Source organism: Filicampus tigris, chromosome 11, assembly GCF_054856515.1.
Source record: "Filicampus tigris isolate MCC_2025a chromosome 11, RoL_Ftig_1.0, whole genome shotgun sequence".
NCBI classification, from domain to species: Eukaryota; Metazoa; Chordata; class Actinopteri; order Syngnathiformes; family Syngnathidae; genus Filicampus; species Filicampus tigris.
In genome coordinates this window covers 17037296-17058090 of record NC_141227.1, presented here as the reverse complement: position 1 = coordinate 17058090, position 20795 = coordinate 17037296, and the positions used below count along the sequence as shown (strand labels likewise).

Below are 20795 nucleotides of genomic sequence, written 5' to 3'. Positions count from 1 at the left end.
CATAGACGGCTATCTTAAAGTAGCATAGACGTTGCGGTAACTCTACATAAATCTTCAAACAACTGCTACTTTACACACAGAGCAGCAACACATATAAACAGAGCATACAACAATACTCAGAGGAATTAAGAGCTACATTCCATTTTAGCGCCATTTGAAATATATCTGCCGTTTTCTGTTCCGTACATGTCGATTAAAGCTAAAGTGTGATTGGAGAATATTAATCCCAATTTTTTGGGTGAAAATGTTACTCAATTGCTGCCCCTCCCACGCGGGATTTTAGAAACTCATCTGAGCATGTTTGTGCGGCGTCCATGGAGGATGTTTGCACAGTTGTGTCAACATGCACGGCGTCATTCGAATTGACTTTTACCACTGTCCCTGGCATTTTGCAAGCCGTTATATAATATATATATATATATATATATATATATATATATATATATATATATATATATATATATATATATATATATATATATATATATATAAATATATATATATGTATGTATTATATATATACGTATATATATGTATTATATATATATACGTATATATATATATGTATGTATTATATATATATATACGTATATATATATGTATGTATGTATGTATATACGTATATATATATATGTATGTATGTATATATATACGTATATATAATATATATATATATACATACGTATATATGTATGGATGTATATGTATACGTGTATATATATATATATAATATATATAATATATTAATATATATATTAATATATATACGTATGTATATATATATATATATAATATATATATATACATACGTATATATATATATATATATATTATATACACACGTTCGCGGGAACAAAGAGTACGAAATGATACATTTCATGTATAGAAGGAATGAACTAAACTTGTGAAACATTTCCTTGCATTCACAATACTTTGTTTCCAGCTTTTCAAACCTCCGCCAAGGCAGTCCAAATTCAAATCAGCATCAAATTGTACGCTTTCATTGCTCAACACACTGAAATTCTACGAGATATACACTTTTATTTGTGCAATTTACTAGTAAACAATCCACATAATTCCTAACTGAGACTGTTAGGACCTTTCCTAAGACACACCTTCTCAGTCGGTAGTCACGCAATATTCCTTGAGAAATGCTTTTTTATTTGAATTCCCTCAAAAATGTATTTTTGTGCAACTCTTCCAAGTGATAAGCAAATAATTGACAGAATTCTTAACGATCAGTTAAACGATTGTTGAGGACCCTGCTCACTCAGTCAAACCTTGTCAGTCCAAAGTCATGTGTTATTCCATGAGAAAAAGTAGTACTTTTTAAATATGAATTCATAAAAAACACAATTTTTGCGGAAATCGTCCAAGCTAGTGGCAAACAAATGACTTTTTTTTTTCTTTTTTATGATCAATTGAGAGATTGTTATGCCTCTTCCTGAGCCACACCTCCTAGGTCCGTAGTCATGTGCTATTCTGTGAGAAATGTTACCATTGTACTTTTAATCAGAATTCGTACAAATACGGTTTTGCTGAACCCTTCAGAGTTACAGGCAAACAATCCACAGAATTCTTAATGAATGAAGCCATTGTTATGCCCCTCCTTAAACTACACCTGCTCATGTAGTCGTGCGTTTTACAAACAATTAAAAAAAAAACAACAACATTTTTTATGCAAAAAAAAACCCAACACATTTTTTCTACGCAACCCTGCAGGCTGACCAACAAACACCACATACACTTCATTCTTTCTGGACTGTGACCGCATGTGGTGCCCAGTGAAAACTTAAGGCCTCACGTCCAACTAACAAACTAAACTCAGGCCTACGGCAGGGAGCAAAAAGCACAGCGACGAATGAGCCGTCTTGTGTTTGACATTCAGGGTTTTGCGCAATTTGCAAAACACACACAGCTGGAGTCTTTTTGTATTTTGTTTTGCGTTCAAAGTGAATTACTGTATTGGGAGATTTGAGACATTTCTTCAATGGGACTGCAATTAATGTGGGGAACCAGAAGTGAGCGAGTGACTCTGAATGACCCAGTGTGACTGTAGCAGCAGCTTGTGTCTGTCTTATTATTATGTCTGTTTATACTGTTATTACGCAATGAAGTTATTATAATTGCATTGTGTAATTGTCTTTTGGAAATAAAAATTTTTCATCTTTCTACATGAAACCCACGTGAATAATTGATATGATACGCTCTTGTTGGTTAAGACAGCAATGTTAATATCGGAACAAGTAGGAGTCCACAAGTGTTTATATTCAAACTCTTAAGTATTAAGAGAGCTTTTTTAAAACACATCTATACCAATACAAAACGCTATATAAAAATGTACCGTCATATACATATACATATATACATATACATAAGACATATACATACATATATATATACACACATATATGTGTATATATTTATATATATACATATATATATACACACATATATATATATATACACACATATATGTGTATATATTTATATATACACATATACATATATATATATATATATATATATATTTATTTATTTATTATTATTTTTTTTTTATCTATTTATTTATTTTTGCAAGAAAATTTTTTTGTGAACCCAAAACATGAACCCAAAAACATCAGATTAGCAGCCACTCATTAAATATTTGTTCAAAACATATGGTTCATGGTAATAATTAGTATCTATAACAGTGTAAGGAGTAAATCATCCTAAAAAAAACTGTTTCAAAATATACAAAATGTACCAAAACATGCTTTTCGGAGCTTCTTTTATTTGCATTTGTTTCCCAGCGTTACTTACATTGTAAAATTACAATGGGTAGACAACTTTCCACATCAAATGTCATTTGTAGACAAGATGGATTAATGTCCAACAATTGGGCTCCTTCAGACAAAGTCACCAAATCCATAAAAATATTTCTACATGTTAATGTTTTTATGTACTGTATACAATAATAGCGGACTAAACTAAACTCATTAAAATGTCAGGTCAACGTGAAAGACGGTGGTACTAAGAGGTTTTCTCATCTTTGCTTCCTCATTGTGTGCGTGTGTGTGCGTGCTTCATTTGCAGGAAAGTACGGTGCCTTCCACGATTTGGCGAAAACACATGCTCAGATAATTATGCCCTTCTTTTTCCATACACACACACACGCACGCACACACACCAAGCTCATTAACGCGTGTAGGTGTGCACGTGCACACCTAAACACACTCACACAAACACACATACAGAGTGTCATGTCAGTGCGTGTGAGTCAGGGTGGTGGTCGGGCAGTGAGGATTGCTCCATCCATCTGTGGAGAAAAGAGAAGTAGCCATTTAGCCAGCTTCTTTTGAGGTAACAGCATCACTCAGGCCCAAAGTTTCTCAGAAGAACAATTGCTCAACCGCTTTCAATCATTTTTTTTTTTTTTTTTTTTGCTGTGCTCATCATGATCATCGTCATGATGTCGCCTATCTGCAAGTAATGAAGTCTTTTGATGTAAAATACAAGTGTGTATCATATGACCCTACGCATGTTTAATTCAATGAACAAGGATTGGGAGAAGCACTTTCACCTTCATCATTAAAGTATAAGAATGAGTGCTTTATTTTTAGTTTTTCATATTTTATTATTATTGTATATTATTATATCTTTTTTGTCATATTGTTTAAAACTGTCAATATGACCTAACCGTAGTACCCGCATGCTGACCTGCTATGCTGAACTTAAGCACAGAGCTCCCAAAAGGGATGATAGATCAATAAAAGTAAAAGCAGCGAGGTGAAAGTAGCTCAATGTAGACTAAAAGTGCTGTTTCATCTTCAAATAAAAAAAATAAAAAAAACACTTAAGCAACTGTAAAAAGTATGTTGCATTAAATCTTCTCTGACAAGTACTATTTACCCCACAAATTACATGAGTAAGTAAAACGGCGTAAACGCAGCGCGTTAGTACCCACCTGCAACTGGGGATACGACTACACGGCAAACAAAAGCAGAGCTAGCAAAATGTCTGTGCGACCGGTACTTTACAGTTTTTTTTTTGACTGTACATTACCAAAAATGTATCCAAACCGATCATGTTTAGAATTATAGTAAAATAAAATAATTAAAATAAAATGAATAAGTAAGGCTACTAATGTAGCAGCAAGTTTTGTTTACCGTGCTAATGCTAGCTTAGTATTGCTAGCGCTGCTATTTTGTTGAAGCTGGCAATGTCATTGTTAGTGAAATGAGGCTATATTCACATCTAGCTAGAAGTTTTAACACCACACACTTCTTCCCCTTTGACCTTTTTGTACTTTTCTATGAGATATTGAGAATAAAGAGAGTCATTTTAATGTTGACTGCTCCAGTTTGAATTGGTTTTACCATACAGCGGTCAAACTTGATCGCAACTCACTTGATTGGCCGTAAATAACTTCGAGTCAAACATTAATATGAACGATAAAGGTCGTGGATGACTGTATTTCTTTCGTCTCATTTCCTAAGAGGGAACGGTGTTCTGAAATCTGAACAAAAAGGATGTTTACCTCTTAAATCTGTCTTTATGTAGTGACAAGTCATGTTTACTGGAAACAGGTGTTCACATGATAGTCCTCTGTCATCTTATCTGTCACACACACACACGCGCGCGCGCGCACACACACACACACACACACACCGACGAAACGGGCCATTCACCACCCGCGTACGGTCGGATGCTGCGGTCGTACCTCCGCTTGTCGCCTTGCTTTAGTTCCTGCTGCCTGCTGAATCACATGTCCGCCAACGTCCGGGCTTCCAGTCACGTCCAGTCCTTTATCAGACACAAATGATAAAGGCTCATGAATGTGTTCCATTTTTAGCACACGGACACAGGGGAATACCTCTGTGAACAACCTATAAGCAGATATGCTCCGGCCCTTCCGTGTGGAGTTTTGCATTTTGTGCTTGTGTGGGTTTCCTCCCACATTCAAAAACATGCAATTGAGCTTCGTAGACGGTTCTAAATTGTGAATGGGAGTGTGAATGCTTACTTTTCTGTTATGTGCCCTACGATTGCAGAGCCTGCATCTCATCCAAGTTGCTCCTCTCACCAGCACAATGAATACATGTTTAAGTCCACCTCTGGTCCTAAATCACCTGGGATTGGCTCTAGTTATGAAAGTAGAAAATGGATGAATGGGTTGAACAGCTAGGTGGCCAATGATGCATTGTAGTTGTACTAGCACAAAAATTCACATACTCTATTGTTAAATGAATACAAAAAAAATGAGCATTATTACCTCTGTTGAGGCATTTTGTCCTGTACTGGCTGTGATTGGTTGGTGCAGGTGTCCCTAATGTTGTGTCCAGTGAGGTGGAGCGTTTGCACCTCTTTGGCTCAGAGTTGCATCAGCCTGAGCCATGCAGACGTGCAGCCCTGCCTCAGAGTTGTTTCTCTTCTCACACCTTTGCACACTGAAGAATAAATAAAGAATTGAGGTCAAGGCTAAACTATTTACTATCGCCAAAAAAACAAACAGCCAAAAAGTTAAGTCACTCAAACTAAATCAAAATACACAGGTTATGTTTTAAACGGGGACATATGTAAAGATGACTTTTTGATGGCTTGTATGCCTATAATTGGTACTTTGGAAAGGGGGCGGGGGTCTTGCTCACCTATTAAGTGTGAAATCAAACAAGCTAGTACATCTTTAGTGAGCTACCTAAAATATAAAGTAATGAGAAAAGACATTGGAATATTTCATCATCATTTTAGATTTTTTTTTTTTTTTTAAGGCAAGTTTTTTGGAGGGAAAACTCAATATATTTCTTGAAAGAAATGGGGAGAAGAGTTTTTATTTTTGGAGAAAATAATTGTTTTATTGAGAAAAATATATTTTTATTTCTTCATGAAAATTCTGTATACAATCGAGAGTTTTATTTGTGGAGAGGATTTTTTTTTTTTCCCGGAATTTTTGAAATTATTTTTTTTTTACCAGAAAAAAATGTCCATGAGTGAGTCGTTCTGAATTTTTACAGATTGCAGTGTAACAATGGTGGTAATTTACATAATCCCCCCGCCCCCCACTAGGATGGATGAAGATCATCATTAAAAAAAAAAAAAAGTACTGAATTATAGTGAACCCTGCTATTCATGGGGTACAGAGGCTGAGCCCTGCTGTGAATAGTGAAAATCTGCAAGTAATTGAGACTTCTGAAAAGGTGTGTAATTGCCAATCGATACAACAAGACATCAAGCACTACTTTTGCCTGAATGAAACTCATCGACATCCCACATAAACTACCAACGCAAGATCTGATGCACACCGCCAACCACATCTAACCTAATCTACAAACACCCAACACCATATTCAACATGTTCCACCAACAAAACATACAAACATAATCTATAAAAACAACCAACATAATCTCCAAACACATCCAACATACACACACAAACACACATCTTTCAGGGCGAGAGTTGCACAAGCTGTGGCGCAGCTTTCACAATCCCCCCCCAAAAAAAGAAAAAGTCTGTGCAGGCACACGCACACACCTTATCAGAGCTGTGTCACCCGCGGCAACGCGCCCAATTTCTGCTCACCTGATCAAAGTGAAGATCTGAAATACACGCGTGATGCATCTTTTAGCTGATTTATTTTCACGGCGTTTGACATTCTTTCATGCGTCGCATTTTGTTGCGTTGTCTTGTTGAAGTTGTTAGACGGTTACAATTACGTCAAAACAGGTGTAGCCAATATCCTGCCATATATGCCGTATGGAAAGCCTGGAATTCAAAGTGACAATCACTGAACTGCAAAGCAGACGTGATAACCACAAAGCCACCATAAAACGAGGACCGCACCCTGGTTAATGACTCAAAACACGCAGCCGAAACAATAAACGGGCATGAAGTGGAAGGTTTTAGACTTGGAACCAGATTTAAACCCTACAGAGAAGGCATTTCCCCTTCCTACAAAGGAAGACTGAAGGGTTTTTCTTTCATATGTGTTTTTTTTTTTTTTTTAACTATATAAGATTTTCTGTTAATTTGACTTTATTGTATTTCAGGTTATTTTATTTCCTTGCAATTGTATTTGACTTAATACATGTGAATTAAATTGTTGGTAAAATGTACAACAAAAAGCCATCTTGCAGGGAAAAAAAAAAAAAAAAAAAAAAAAAAAAAAAGAAGTCCGGAAAACTCACACACCAACTTTGGCCACTTCATTAGGTACACCCTCAAGTGTCAAGATTAATGCTCATGTGTGATGGACACTGTCACAGTGCATTCATGTAAAAAAAAAAAAAAAAAGAGATGACTATTATTACATAAATTAATTTGATACTGGGTTTAATTATGAAGAATGAGTCATTGTGACTTAAGAGGAACTTTGAGGTCACGATAACGGTCGATCAAACTGCACGCACATCATTGTACAATCAAAATATCTGCAACGTAAACTTTAGTGTGCAAACTGACAAAATGGATTCGATCACAATTTGTATTCCATCTCATTACTGAGCTACTATGGACGTCTGCTGTATTTGTCCTTCACATTTTTTAATCAAATAATGACATGACATAATCGTAACAGGCTTGTCGTTATTTCACCTTACAAAATTCGAGCAAGCAGGCGCAAACATAAATCAGTAAATCAGATTAGGACAATAATCCAACCGCACCTGTGGATTTGTCCCGTCAACTTTTCATGTAACAATGTGGACTGCATTGAAGCACTGAAATTATCGAGACACTATATTAATAAATACACAAAATATACATACAGCATACACAAAAGATAAAGCCAACCAACTGACCGAAATGAAACAGGTATGTTTATTATTATTATTTTCCCGAATTGTAACCTTTGCGATTTGAAAATCGCATTCTACTACGTTGTGACTTTGATTTAAGTTTGATTAATTGTTCAACCCTTGATTATGGACAGCCTTTCCTTGCTGATTGTCTGGGTCAAAATCACATGGTTCTGTGAATATGAAGCAACTATTAAGAATAAATTAATGAATTAATTTTAAAAAATTGTCACTTATTTTCGGACAGCTTTGATTGCTATTTTCATGGGGTGAAGGAATTACTGTAAACAGTGACATGACAACAGACAAAAAGATGTACTTTTAAATAGGAAAAAAATGACCCCATCACCCCATAAAAAAGGTCCCGGTAAGTTCCCAGAAATGAAAACCATCATTTAAGTTACAGTAAGGAAGTTGTGGTTTATCTTCTCTTGGATGCCGTAAATCCAAATCTTTGTGGCTTTTTTTTTTCTGCAGAAGCATCAAATTACACTGGTCAACAAATATTTACCTTTTTTTTTTTTTTTTTTAAATCATTGATACAAGTAATGATGAATTCTGGATTCTGAATTTGCCTGTTTTTTTTCTCGAGCGCATCAGGTTTTCATCATGAAAATCATTCTTATATGTAATATAGTAATACAGTACGTTCAGTAATATTTATGATTTAAGGATTAGGTTTGGTAACAGGTGGAATGTTTTCGGAAACGCCAGATATAAATACCAATGTATGGTAAAAACTCCATTTTGCACAAGCTTTTATAAAAACAAAATTAAAATATCTCCCAAAAAGTATTTTTTATCTATTTATTCTTACATCAGCTAGCTTTAAAACAACAACAAGTTAATAGCTGGGTTTGAATGAAAAGTGCTCAATTAATGGGAAATGAAGCTTTGTCTTGTAAAATTTTCACATCATCTGCTTGGTGGAGCAGCCAGGACACCAATTGTATTGAGTGCTACATTGTTTTATATTTTTTGCGAGTGTTTGTTAAAACGCATTTATTTTCAATAGAGTGCACAATTTCCGTTAAAAAAATAAAAAAGAGAACATCTTTTTTCCCCCCCCCCATTTACTTGATGGGGTTTTGTGTGTGGAAAATGTGGAATTCTGCTAATCATGGAAACTTTTCGAAAATAGAAAAAAGTCATAACGTGCAAAATTTTGTGATTCTTTTGAAGTTACTTGGAAAAGAAAAACGACTTACGACTAAACACAACAGTGAACCCTCACAAATGCACCTAGTGTCTTTATGTCAACATTAAGTAGGTCCATTTCAAACAATGAAGAATTGTCATTCACACACCCCCAAACAGAATTGTCCATGAATCACGCGCATCGAACGATGGAGCAGGTGGGCGGGGCCTCTCCTTCAGACTCGCATTCACCTGTCAGTCGTCCCCTTGCTCAACCAAGCTGCAGCTGTAAAGACCAAGAAAAGCGGAGTCAGCAAATTTATCTGCCACAAGTTCAAACTGGCTCACTGACACAAGTAGCAAAAAAAAAAAAAAAAAAAAAAAAAAAAAAAAAAAAAAAAAAAGCCACACAAGACAACAAAAACATCATCAAGTGAAACTTTTGCAAATCTCCCAAGATTTCAACTCAGGGAGCATCTTAAAAAAAAAAAAAGAACTTTCATCTTTTTCTTTGGCCACCACACCACACCACAGAGGGCTATCAGAGATGGCGAAGACAAAAAGTGTGATGATAACCGTAGAAGAGGAAATGCCAAGTTGTTGCGACAAGACACAATTACTCCCACATCAGTTATGCGTCTGTCAAGGCGTAAGTAATTACTTTATTTCAGTTTTATTACAGTCTTAACTTAAAAAATGAATATGAGAAATGTGGTCCCAAATCGGATATGTGTCCGATTTTTTACAATGCGACAGCGGCCTGAACGGCCAGGTCTCACATATCCGACATTGACGTCATCCGGAGCCCAAAATGGCGCTTGAGCATTAAGACCTGCGGTGTGAACTTAGCCTTAGAAAAAGTCACAACCTTAAGAGCCAAAATCCATCAAGTCGCATATTTGACAAGTCGCAATTCTTGCACCAACCTAAACGCAGTGATTGGAGATCATGTCATGAAATATTGGTAAAAAGCACACTTGCGATGTAGCGGGTCTTATGTCACAATGACTAGCTGTGATTCTGCGGCGATAAGAAGCCATTTCACCTTGGCTGCCCCTCGGCTGAACAAAGTCCACATTTGGAGCATGTGGTGCTAAAAAAAAAAACAAAAAAAAAACAATCGTGTGGTGTCTCCATCACAAATATTCAGGTACTTTCCACACCACCAAGTGACAGCACATATCCATGCAGTCAATTTGTCCTCATCCCGGAGGGCCATAATTACGCAGCAAACTTTTCATTACGCTCATTCCCGTTCATTATTTTGATCATGAGGTGAAACTTTCATTTGGCTTCCGTCGCTGATAGGGAGTGAAAACACGTGTTAAAAAAAAAAAAAAAAAAAAAAAAAAAAAAGAGAGGAAAAAAGGTGATTTATTTCCATGACAAGTTGCCCGCGAGGTTGTTTTTACAAGCTGTCAAAATGAGCTCAAACCTCAGTTGTGTGTCTTACTGGAAACGTTTCGTGAGAGCGGTGGAACACTCGCGCCATGTGTGAGGCTTAGCGGTTGCTGAGGTTCATACGCACTTCTGCTCCCAGCTTCCCCCCCCCCCCTTTTTTTTTTTTCATTTTGCTTTTCTCTTACACCGCTCGCGTCTTCCCACAAGAAGAACTGTCGCCAGCCGAGCGGGTGTGGCCGGCATGACACATTCGGGCTGGAAGATTTTGTCTTTTTTTTTTTTTTTTTTCTCCTTTCTTCTACTGTACACATCAAAGAGGATTTCAAACAGCAGATGTTCCACTTTGATGCACCCCTAATGTTCTCTTGTAGTCTTTAAAAACCAATGAGATGAAAGAATTGGTTTATTTTTTGCCATCATGATTGAATTATTCATATCAAATTATGAAAGTATCGTTTTTCATTTTCCTACATTTCACTGCAGTGTTGATGTTAAAACGGCATACTATTGTTTGTATTTTTTTTAATTGTATTTTAATGTAAGTCATTATGGTAACATTAGGAAAGAAAAGTCTTTTTTGAAGCGGTACGTTGTGTAAAAATGTTGAGTGGATTTTTCCCCCCAAACCATAAGGCAATTTAAAACTGCAGATCTCTCGTATTGATGCAGCTGCAATTAACAAAAAAAATGAGCTCAACTCTGCAATACTAAAAAACTGATAAAACATGTCATTTTTAATAATACCCTGGAACATAAAAGTTTTTCTCCACCATTTATAGGGATCAAAAATGTGATTTCCACACCAGTAGTGGTCGTCCACATGAAAACAGTTCTCGGGTATTAGGGCCACGCAGTTGTGGGGCATTTTAGAGCATTCAAACGTGGAGGAGACTGATCAAGATCGGTGAATTCCAGATTTTTCCCCAATGGTACCGTCCCGCCCATTCCCACCCGCGGCAAAGGAAAGACCAAACCAGTTTGAAGATGCAAAACATGCAAGTTTTGCACTGACGTCTTGACGTCTTGACCTTGCCTGATATCGCCTTCAATACAGCATCATTTTCATTTTCATGTTACGTTGTTTCTCCTGTGCATTGTTTATTTAGTCAAAGATTTATAAACTCATATTTTCTTCTCTTTTGTTTTGTTCATCTTTTAAGTGAGGATATGCGGTACGTAGAATGGACGGATAGATGAAGTATTCTTTATCTCGACGTGTAATTCCACAATGCGCCTGAGGAGGCAACAGTGAGTGTACTTTTTTTTGTTCGATTTTTAGTTTTCCTTGCTAAGCGGACCAAATGTCTTCCACGAAAACAAATTTACAAAATGAATATAGGGAAAATAGAATGCTTTGGGGGAAATAGAATACTTTGGGGAAAAAAAGTCAATCATGTCATTAAAAATTCATAATCTTGCTAGCTGCCGTGTTAGTCACAATATCGCGCACGCTGCATTCCGTGCATTTGCCCTGTACAATTACTTTCCTGAAAGGAATCACATATAAAGATCTAGTAATCTGACTTCATCTCATCAAAGACATTACACAACACATTTGAGATCGCTTTTGTTTTTAGTTCCTCGTAGCTAATTCAAAATGTCCAAAAGGCAAACGTGGAAGGGGACTTGACAGTTGGGGAAATACTTGTGACACCTGTCAAACCTCAGAAAAGGAAACTAAGTAACTCTCAAACTACGAATACCACCCATTTGTTCTCTTGGGTGTGATATTTCACTATGGCTTGATTTCCTATGTACAGTTCACCTGTCAGTATGTTGCCTTCTTATACGTTGATGTAGCGGTAAAGCACTTTGAATTGAATTGTGCTCGACAAATTGACTTGCCTTGCCTAATGTAGCACAGAAAGACAACAAGGAGCAAAGTCCGCACCAATCAAAAATATATTCCAAGGTTTCACTTTTTTAGCCTTTTAGATCACTGAAAAGTTTTCTTTGTATAACATGATAGTCGTAGTAGTAGTAGTAGTAGTACTACTACTATTATTCTCATCATCATTATCATCACTATAATTCAGCACCACCACCCTTGGCAACTTTACTGTGGCAACATTTTCCATTTTGTTTGAACAATGCTTGGATGCGCATTGGACAGTGTTTCTTTTGTTTGGCAGTGATAGAGTGTACGTGTGTATGTGTGTGTGTGTGTGTGTGTCTATACGAGAGTGTGCTTTTGAGACATGCCCGGACATATTCTCAGTCAGTAAGTCAGTGGTGCACAGTGCACACATGCGCACACAACAAATAAAAGGAGGGCAGTGAATATTATCTAGTATGCAACGTTACAACACACTGTTATAAAAAAAAAAAAAAAAAAAGCAGGCCATTTGTGTTTGTCTAAATGATTTACGTGTATGTGTCTGCTATAGGCAGCCTAGAAAGTGCTTCTTATCAAACGCTAAAGATTACAACTACAGTGAACCTGTGTGGTTTTGTGTGTGGCTTCTTGAGACATTTTGTGGGTCTACTCATGATAGACCCGCACATGAAGCAAAACTAAGGGGTTGAATTTGAAAACATTTTTGACTAAATACAAATTTTCACCCAGGTGAGCACCGCTCTTAAATTTGGTGGGTTTGTGACTATGGGATTGCCCTCAAAATAGCCATTTATTAGGCCCTGTTTGGAAAAATTATGTGATTTTTGAAGTAGGGATTAAAAGCGCATACAAGGCTATTTGGATGTAATGGTTTATGAGTTGTGTTTCTGTAAATGGAAACTGAACAGAGAGAAAGAGAAAATTTGACCTTGAAGGACCCCTGGAAATGACCAAACTGATCCTGAAATGGCCACTTTGAACCAAAATGGCAGACTTGCTGTGTCATTCCAGCCGTGGCTTGTTGAGACTTTTTTGTGGGTCTACTCATGATAATCACAGCTACTAAATTTCATTTTGCAAAGTCAAACTAGGTTCAGAAGCTGCATTTTCAAAACAGTGAAGTTTGTCTTTGAAGGACTCCTGGAAATTGCCAGATTGACCCTAATAAGTTTGTTTGAAAAGAAAATAGCAGACTTCCTGTTGATTTTACAACATGGCTTCATGAGACTTTTTTTTTTTTTGTAGGTCTACTCATTATAGGCATGTCTACCAAATTCCATGTCGCTAAGTGAAACTGGCTTCAGGGGCTGGAGACGTTTGTCTATAAAGGACCCCTGAATACTGCCAAATTGACCCCAAAAATGGTGGCTTCAAACCAAAAAGGTAAAACTTCCTGTGTCATTTCCGCCATGGCTTCTTGAGACTTTTTTGTGAATCTACTACTTCTAGATATGCCAACCAAATTTCACGTCACTAAGTGAAACTGGCTTCAGGGTCTTATTTCTTATTTATTTATTTTTGGAAATCATCCAGAAGTGTGTCCACCACGCGACGATTCCCAAATCGACCCGAAAATTGCTGCTTCAAACCAAAAAGGCAGACTTCCGATGTCATTTCTGCCATGGCACTATTTTGTGGGTCTACTCATTCTAATCACAGCTACTAAATTTCATTTAGCAAAGTCAAACGGCATTCAGGAGCTGCATTTTCAGAATAGTCAAGTTTGTCTTTGAAGGAATTGCCAAATTGAACCTAATTTCCTGCTTCAAAAGGAAATAGCAGACTTCCTGTTGATTTTACAACATGGCTTCTTGAGACTTTTTTGTGGTTCTAGCCATTATAGACATGTCTACCGAATTCCATGTCTCTAAGTGAAATTGGCTTCAGGGGCTGGATTTTCTAAATCATCCAGTCGGAGAAATGTGTCCATAAAAGTCTTTTAAAATTCCCAGATTGGCTGCTTCAAACCAAAAAGGCAGACTTCCTATGTTATTTCTGCGATGGCATCTTACGACTTTTATGTGGATCAACTCATGGGCCAAACAAAAGTCATGTTGCCCAGCTAAATTACCCTGGGGGGGGGGAGGAATTTTCAAACATTTCAGACTTATGTGAGTAAGAAAGCTCTCAAAGTGGCCATCTAATTGGCCTGAGGCCGATGAGTGCAGAATTCCCCCTAAAAACAATTCAGAATGAATTCTTTAAGCATGATGATACAAAACAGAAACGGAAAGACACGTTTCAGGACAGCGCAAGCAGGTGGCAGGCACACGTGAGGCACGTCACAACGTTGTGTGCGCCACTTCTTCTTTCTTATCATCCTCATCATCTGCACGGTGAGTCACTGACGTCGCACCGTCGTGTTACAGTAACTTGGCCTGCTACTCCCTTCAACTTTCTACTTCCTGCATTACTTTCACGCATTCTCCTACTCGACACCCCATTTTGTATTTTATCCACTTTTTTTGGGGGGGTCATATTTGCCATTTCAAGCAGATTTTTTTTTTTTTTCTTTAACTGGAGTTGTCTTCTCTTGGCGAACGGAAGGCAAACCAAGGCAAAGGTGATTCAATAGAAATCTAGAGTAGTGCAAAGAGCAAAAGGTGCGGTTAATGATTAAACAAACTCAGTTCCATATAATAGCAAGTGTTAGATAAGACACACAGTGACCATATGAAAAAAAATGACCACTATAAAGCGTGAACAGCATGGTTTTTTTTTCGGACTCAATTTTTGTGTTGTCTTTTATTTTGGTTTTTTGCACTTAATTAGCTGACATACAGAATCTAGTTTTAAAGCAACAGACACCTTTTCTTGACTGTATATAAACAAATAGCCCTGATATATGACTGAAAATCAAACTTTTCACAAAATTCTTTTTTTTCTTTTTTTTTTTTTTTTTTTAAATGCCTGTCGATCGACAGTGGACAAACAAAAAAATGTTTCAAGAAGCCAAGCCTGAAAAGACACCATTGATTTTGAAGCTGCCGTTTTATGGCTCATTTTGGTGATTTCCACTGGTTTTTCAGAAACATATTGCTCCTACTGAAAGAGTTGGAAAATTCAGCCCGAAGCTAGTTCAGTGTGGTACTCGTATGTAAGCTCCCTCTCGAGGTATATAAAAAAAAATCACTGAATTAAAATCGACAATATTGATATTCGGGTAACTCTTATGGAGTATTTCATAATATAAATAGTAATTAGGTAACTTTGGGGGAGATTTAGGAGACACTTAGGAGACGGTGTACGTGAAAACGTGTTGGTCATTATCTTGATACTTTGAGAGCCAAGTCGTTTTTTTTTTTAGGCGATACTTTGTGTCAAAAGTTTCAGAAGCACTGATTTCGGGCCTACCTATATTTCTGATATGCTGATCCCCTCCGAGCCAGTCAGACCTCACAGATGATCGGGGACAAGTCTGCTCTCTGTTCCCAGAATCCGAACTACCTGTAAGCAAGGAGAAGCAGCGTTTAGTTTTTACGCCTCGCATAACTGGAAGAAAGCTCCAGAGAACTGCAGGTCTGCTGCAACTGTCAGTTCTTTTAAATCAGAGCTGAAGGCGTTTCAGCCTTCTGCTGAACATCCCGTTTATTTCATTTGCGTAATTCCTTTCAAATGCATTGCCATTTTGTTCTGTTTTGTTGTCCTCTTTTTTTTTTTTAATTGACTGTTGATGAGAAGCACTTTGAATTACCTTGTTGTTGAAATGTGCGACACAGGTAAACGTTCCTTGCTTTGCACGAGCATTGTGTAACCATTTGACGTGTCTATTGAAAATTAATGATCCGACATTGCTAGAATATCACTCTGTAACATGAAGGACTGCTGCCAAGGCCAAACTGTTAACAAAATGAGCGCTCCAAAAATATTTGTTGGTTAAAATCTGTTCCCTGGGTCATTGAGGACAAGAAAAAGAAGTACTAAGTTTCCTGTAGAATTCCCTGTATCGCCACATTTATCCAAATCCATGGCGGAATTTAAAGGCTTCTTCTTTTCACTCTGCAAAGATTTGGTTGATCCTGTTACGTACAGTGTAAATTTCCACATGTTGTTTTGTTGCAGTCTTATTCCAACATGGAATAAATGTATTTCTTTACTCAAACTGCAACACAGAACAACCCAGCATGACAACATTATTCTATATTTAGAATTGAACAAAAAATGTGCATAGGGTAGGTATTCAAATCATTTGCTCAATACTTTGTTGATTCACCTTTTGCTGCAATTACAGCAGCAAATCTTTTCAAATATGATGCCACACCTATTTTGGGGCAGTTTCGTGTTAGGTTTGTGCTCTGACGTACACTGTCAACTTTGGAACCTTCGAAAGACAGGTGTGTCCAACTGAAAAGAAAAAAAAAAGCAACAACAGAATAAAGGCTGCACCTTAGCTCAATTTTGAGTTTCATGGCAAAGGCTGTGAATAATTAGGTGCATTACACATCAATTGAAATATTTTGAAAAGTAAAAAAAAAAGAAGGAATCAAGTATTCACAGCTTTTGTTCAATACAAAAAAATATTTAAAAAAACAAACAAAAAAAACGTAGTCATTAGGGGATGGCGGGTGTCGAATTTTGAAGGGAAAAATGGAATACAATCAACTTTCGAGGACCAAATGCTGTCGGATACATGGTATACGTCCTGTTATTTACTGTCAACATGACATGCCGGTCATTTCCTCGTAAAAGAACTTTAACTTGACCTTTAGCCCCGTGAATATTACAGGTGTCAACCATCTGACCTTGTTGTGTGTTTTCCTCTTATTTTTCTGCTGAAAAACTATACGTTGCATACAATTAGCTCGAGATTTGAACAGTCATCATTTCCTTCACTGCGACTCACTCACTCGCTGACTTCTGCTAAATGGCTGGAAATGAGAAGCGCGCAGAGCTTTATAGGCAGACAAATATAACTCAGCACCTTTCACACACACATGCAGGCAATAAGCATGCGCGCACACGCACAATTTTTTTTTTATTTTTTATGACATGCCGTTTCTGAACAGCTGCTCCGTGTCTGGATCATAATTAAATATGGGAGGAAAAGAAACAATCAGAATGCTTTCACATGTAATGGCATTTTCACGCAATTGTATTCTTGACAATCCTACTCTCTTAGACTAGGAATATTTATGTTATAAAATATAATACACAAACACAACTTGTGTTGGAGCTCTCTACATTATTCGTGTTACGCGTACCTTATCTGCAAAGATGAACAGAAATATGCCAGTGTGCATTAATTTATTTTATAAAATATATTTTTTAAGGTTGTTTGACATTGTTTACGTATATAATACGCATTTTAATGTTATTAAATATTATTTTTATGTTTTTTTAAATTTTATGTGTGTAAAAGTCTGTGTGTATTGGCACCCATTGCATTGGGGAAAATAAATAAATAAATAAATAAATATGAATCCCCCAAAAATAAAAAATAAAATGCTGAAAAACCACCAGTATTTTTTCATGAAAAATGTGGGAAATGGAGGGGAAGGGGCGCATCGAACATATCATTGTAAAGAAAATTTTGGGGTTGACTTCCTCTTTAAATAAAACTAGTTTCTGGTTTTTTTTCAATAATGGTTTTATGATGAGATTAAACTCAGTCACTGCCAAAGACGAATTTATTTGTCTTTTCACAGTCCAGCCATTCAATCCCAGGAATTTATTTTTCTATTTTTTTCTATTTTTTCAAACCTTAGCGTAAAAGAGAGTCTGAAAATGTCTGGCAGTGAATGAGTTCATAAATAGAGTACATTCACTAAGTAATATTTAGTGATCAGTTAGAGGTCGTGCTTTTCGTAAAGACCACCTCCACATTAACCTTCATGCAGCAAAAATCAAAGGCCTTTGAAAAGCCTGCATTGTGTGCACTTGAATGGGCAGATGTTCACTTTTTGGCTTGCTCTCATTAGTTATTTTTAAGAAGTGCATCCAACATCCACTTGTGCTGGTCTCCCCTGTCGGTCATTGCACCATCCGCCATGACCTCAGCGTGCAGGCCATTGCGCGACCGACGCCGGAAAAGTGCGCAAATGAAACCTCAACACCTGGACAACCACAACCACAAAATCCTGCCTTGCTGCAGGTGTTTTACGGCCATTTACGCCACTTCCTTACATGATGGGAGAACAGAACTCCCTGCGGGGGTGGAGGGGCAAGGTGGTGCCAGAAAAGAAGCAAAGCGGCAGCTGCGAAGCGCTTCTTCGGCCTGCCGTCACGCCCTCGCGCCGTCCCATGATGTCGATGAAGTCATGAGGCTGACTCAGCAATACAGGGCTGCAGTACAAAGACGGAGAAAGAAAAAAAAAAAAAGAAAAAATAAGATGAAGGAAATGCTTCAAAGGCATACAAGTTGACAATTCATCACCATGTGGGAAAATACACAACTCTCAAAAAGTGAGCTTTTGGGTGCAATTTCTGGTTAAAATGCACAATAAACTCTGCAGGCAAACTGAATTTGGCCTTGTGTAAACTTTTGAACTTTTTTTCGAACAGCTTTCTGTTCTCTAACAAGGTTCGGATCGGCAAAATTCACAACAGGTGTTTCAAATTTCAAAAAAGGATGTCCTCTTCTTTGCCTCTCTGTGACTCCTTCAGTCTTTCAAGGATGACGGTGGTTTCGCTTCATTGCAAGGCATCATCTTGGTCTCATGATGTCAAAAAGGTGACCAGCATGATGAAGAGCACTTTTGAAATAAAAATCAGATTGAACCAGGGGATTTAGTGGTGCATTCGCGGACCAAACACCGTCCAGCTACTTGAGAGAGAACAAAAGTAGTGCTCTGCTTCAATTCTAAGTTGTATTCAAACCATCCTATTCAACATGCTGTCACGTTTTTTTTCCCATCATGAGCCCAACATTTTTCAACAGAACCTCGACATCGCCTGTCAGAGTGTCATCAGCATTTTTGATACAGAGGGACTGGTAGAGGTACAGAAAGAGACAGAAGTGGTCCTCCTTGGAAACTTATTTGTGGCTCAAACAGCTGTTGCCTCTCATCTGCTTGTTAGAGAACAAAGTAGTGGAGCATTGAACAGCTGGACATGTGCAAGGTTAAATTAAGGTCACCCCCAAAAGTTATAGTGCATTTTAGGTTCATCTTGAAATGTCACAGAATATTTCAAACTTTTTTTGTAGGTAGCTGTCCTGTGAAAAACACTTATGTCCAACTTAAAAAAAAAAAAAAAAAAAAACTAATAATTTTCACGTTAATGCGATGTCTGTAACGCAGAAACACCATTCGCGTAAAAAAAAAAAAAAGAATATTGACAAAAATGGAAATAAGTATTTTAGCACATGACAGCGACGATATACTATTTGGAGAACCATAAAGTGGCAAAGCTCATTATCATGGACCCACACAACGATCACACACAGTCTAATGTAACGCTAATTACACATTACAACAGGTGGTAAGTCTCCACACTTTTAATTCGGCTAAAAGACTGTTTACATGTCTCGGTGGGAGCTGCTGATTTGGTTTGCAACGGAGTTCAAAAGCTTTCAGCGGTCAAATCTTGACTGCCCATGTTCCAACAAATGAACTGAGGTAATTACAGTTTTCGGAAGGGGGGAAAAGGGAGACAGCTATTTGAGGGAAGTGTTCATTTACAACATGAATCGGTTTTCAGTGTGATGGCGTTCACAACCATACAGTGAGAGCATGTGGGCGGGGTTTGCGCTCATCTTGTGAGCATGTGTCATTGTGGCTAAAACGATGTTGCCAAGGATTGAAGTGATTAAACTGTTCTTCCTGTTATAACATGCACCACTGCCAATTGATCTCCAACTCTTTCAGTCGCGCGTCTACACCAAATTCACCAAATACAAAAAGTCACAATGTCAAATTACTGAATACTGAATCCATCAGACAAATTCCGAGAGTCATATTCAAATCATATTGCGAGTGTCATGCGGTTCCTCCTCTATGTATTACTAATCGCTTGTCGACTTCTGGCATGGTCCGTGTACAGTCATTGGTTGAATTTTTAGAGCCAAAAATCAATGTCAATGAGTGTAGCAACAACGCTGGTTGGTCAATGTGTCACTTTATGTCTTAACAGGAAGAAAATACATCATCTTTGTTTTTTTTTTCCTGCGCCATCTGGGGGAAAATAAATAGTACCCACTAAACTGAAAAAGGGAGTCCAGTAGTTTTGGTGAAAGTAACTCAACTATTTCTATATTTATAGAGCATTTTCAAAACAACTGCAGCTCAGGCAAAGTGTTCTTCATTAAAATAGAACATAAAACAAGACAACTGAACATAACGCAATTTTAAAACAATAAAACCGTAACAAAGTTAAAAGCAACAAACAAGACACTAAAATAAGGCCTCAATGAAATTTGCTACTGGTGACATTTGAGGGAGGCCTGTGTGGTATCTGTACATAGTTCTTCAATAATGCCCAATGATATACATTTTAGCCTAGCGTGCGTAGTCATATACGATAAACATGTATTTTAGTCTAGCGTTTGTAAGCATACATGAAAATGGCTGCCCCGAAGATGATAGATGACGATACTAATAAAAACAAAACACTTAACAAGAGCTGTTATACAACAGCTGCTATAAATTTAACAGAAGAGCACCAGTATGAGCGGCTATGAGTGAACCCAAAATGACAGCGGCCATAAATTC

General features: G+C 37.3%; 1 long non-coding RNA gene across 3 annotated transcripts in view; it reads right to left on the bottom strand.

Moving 5' to 3' along the window:
• Positions 1–2753: 2753 nt before the first annotated feature.
• LOC147139965 (uncharacterized) overlaps positions 2754–20795 on the bottom strand; it is a 57034-nt gene continuing 38992 nt past the window's right edge. For all 3 annotated transcript variants that reach the window (XR_015088755.1, XR_015088754.1, XR_015088756.1), the window contains 7 exons: positions 18271–18429; positions 15502–15594; positions 9080–9195; positions 5255–5429; positions 5006–5123; positions 4703–4785; positions 2754–3298 (listed from right to left, as the gene is read on the bottom strand). This is a non-coding gene — a long non-coding RNA (uncharacterized LOC147139965). The remainder of the gene's footprint in view (positions 3299–4702; positions 4786–5005; positions 5124–5254; positions 5430–9079; positions 9196–15501; positions 15595–18270; positions 18430–20795) is intronic.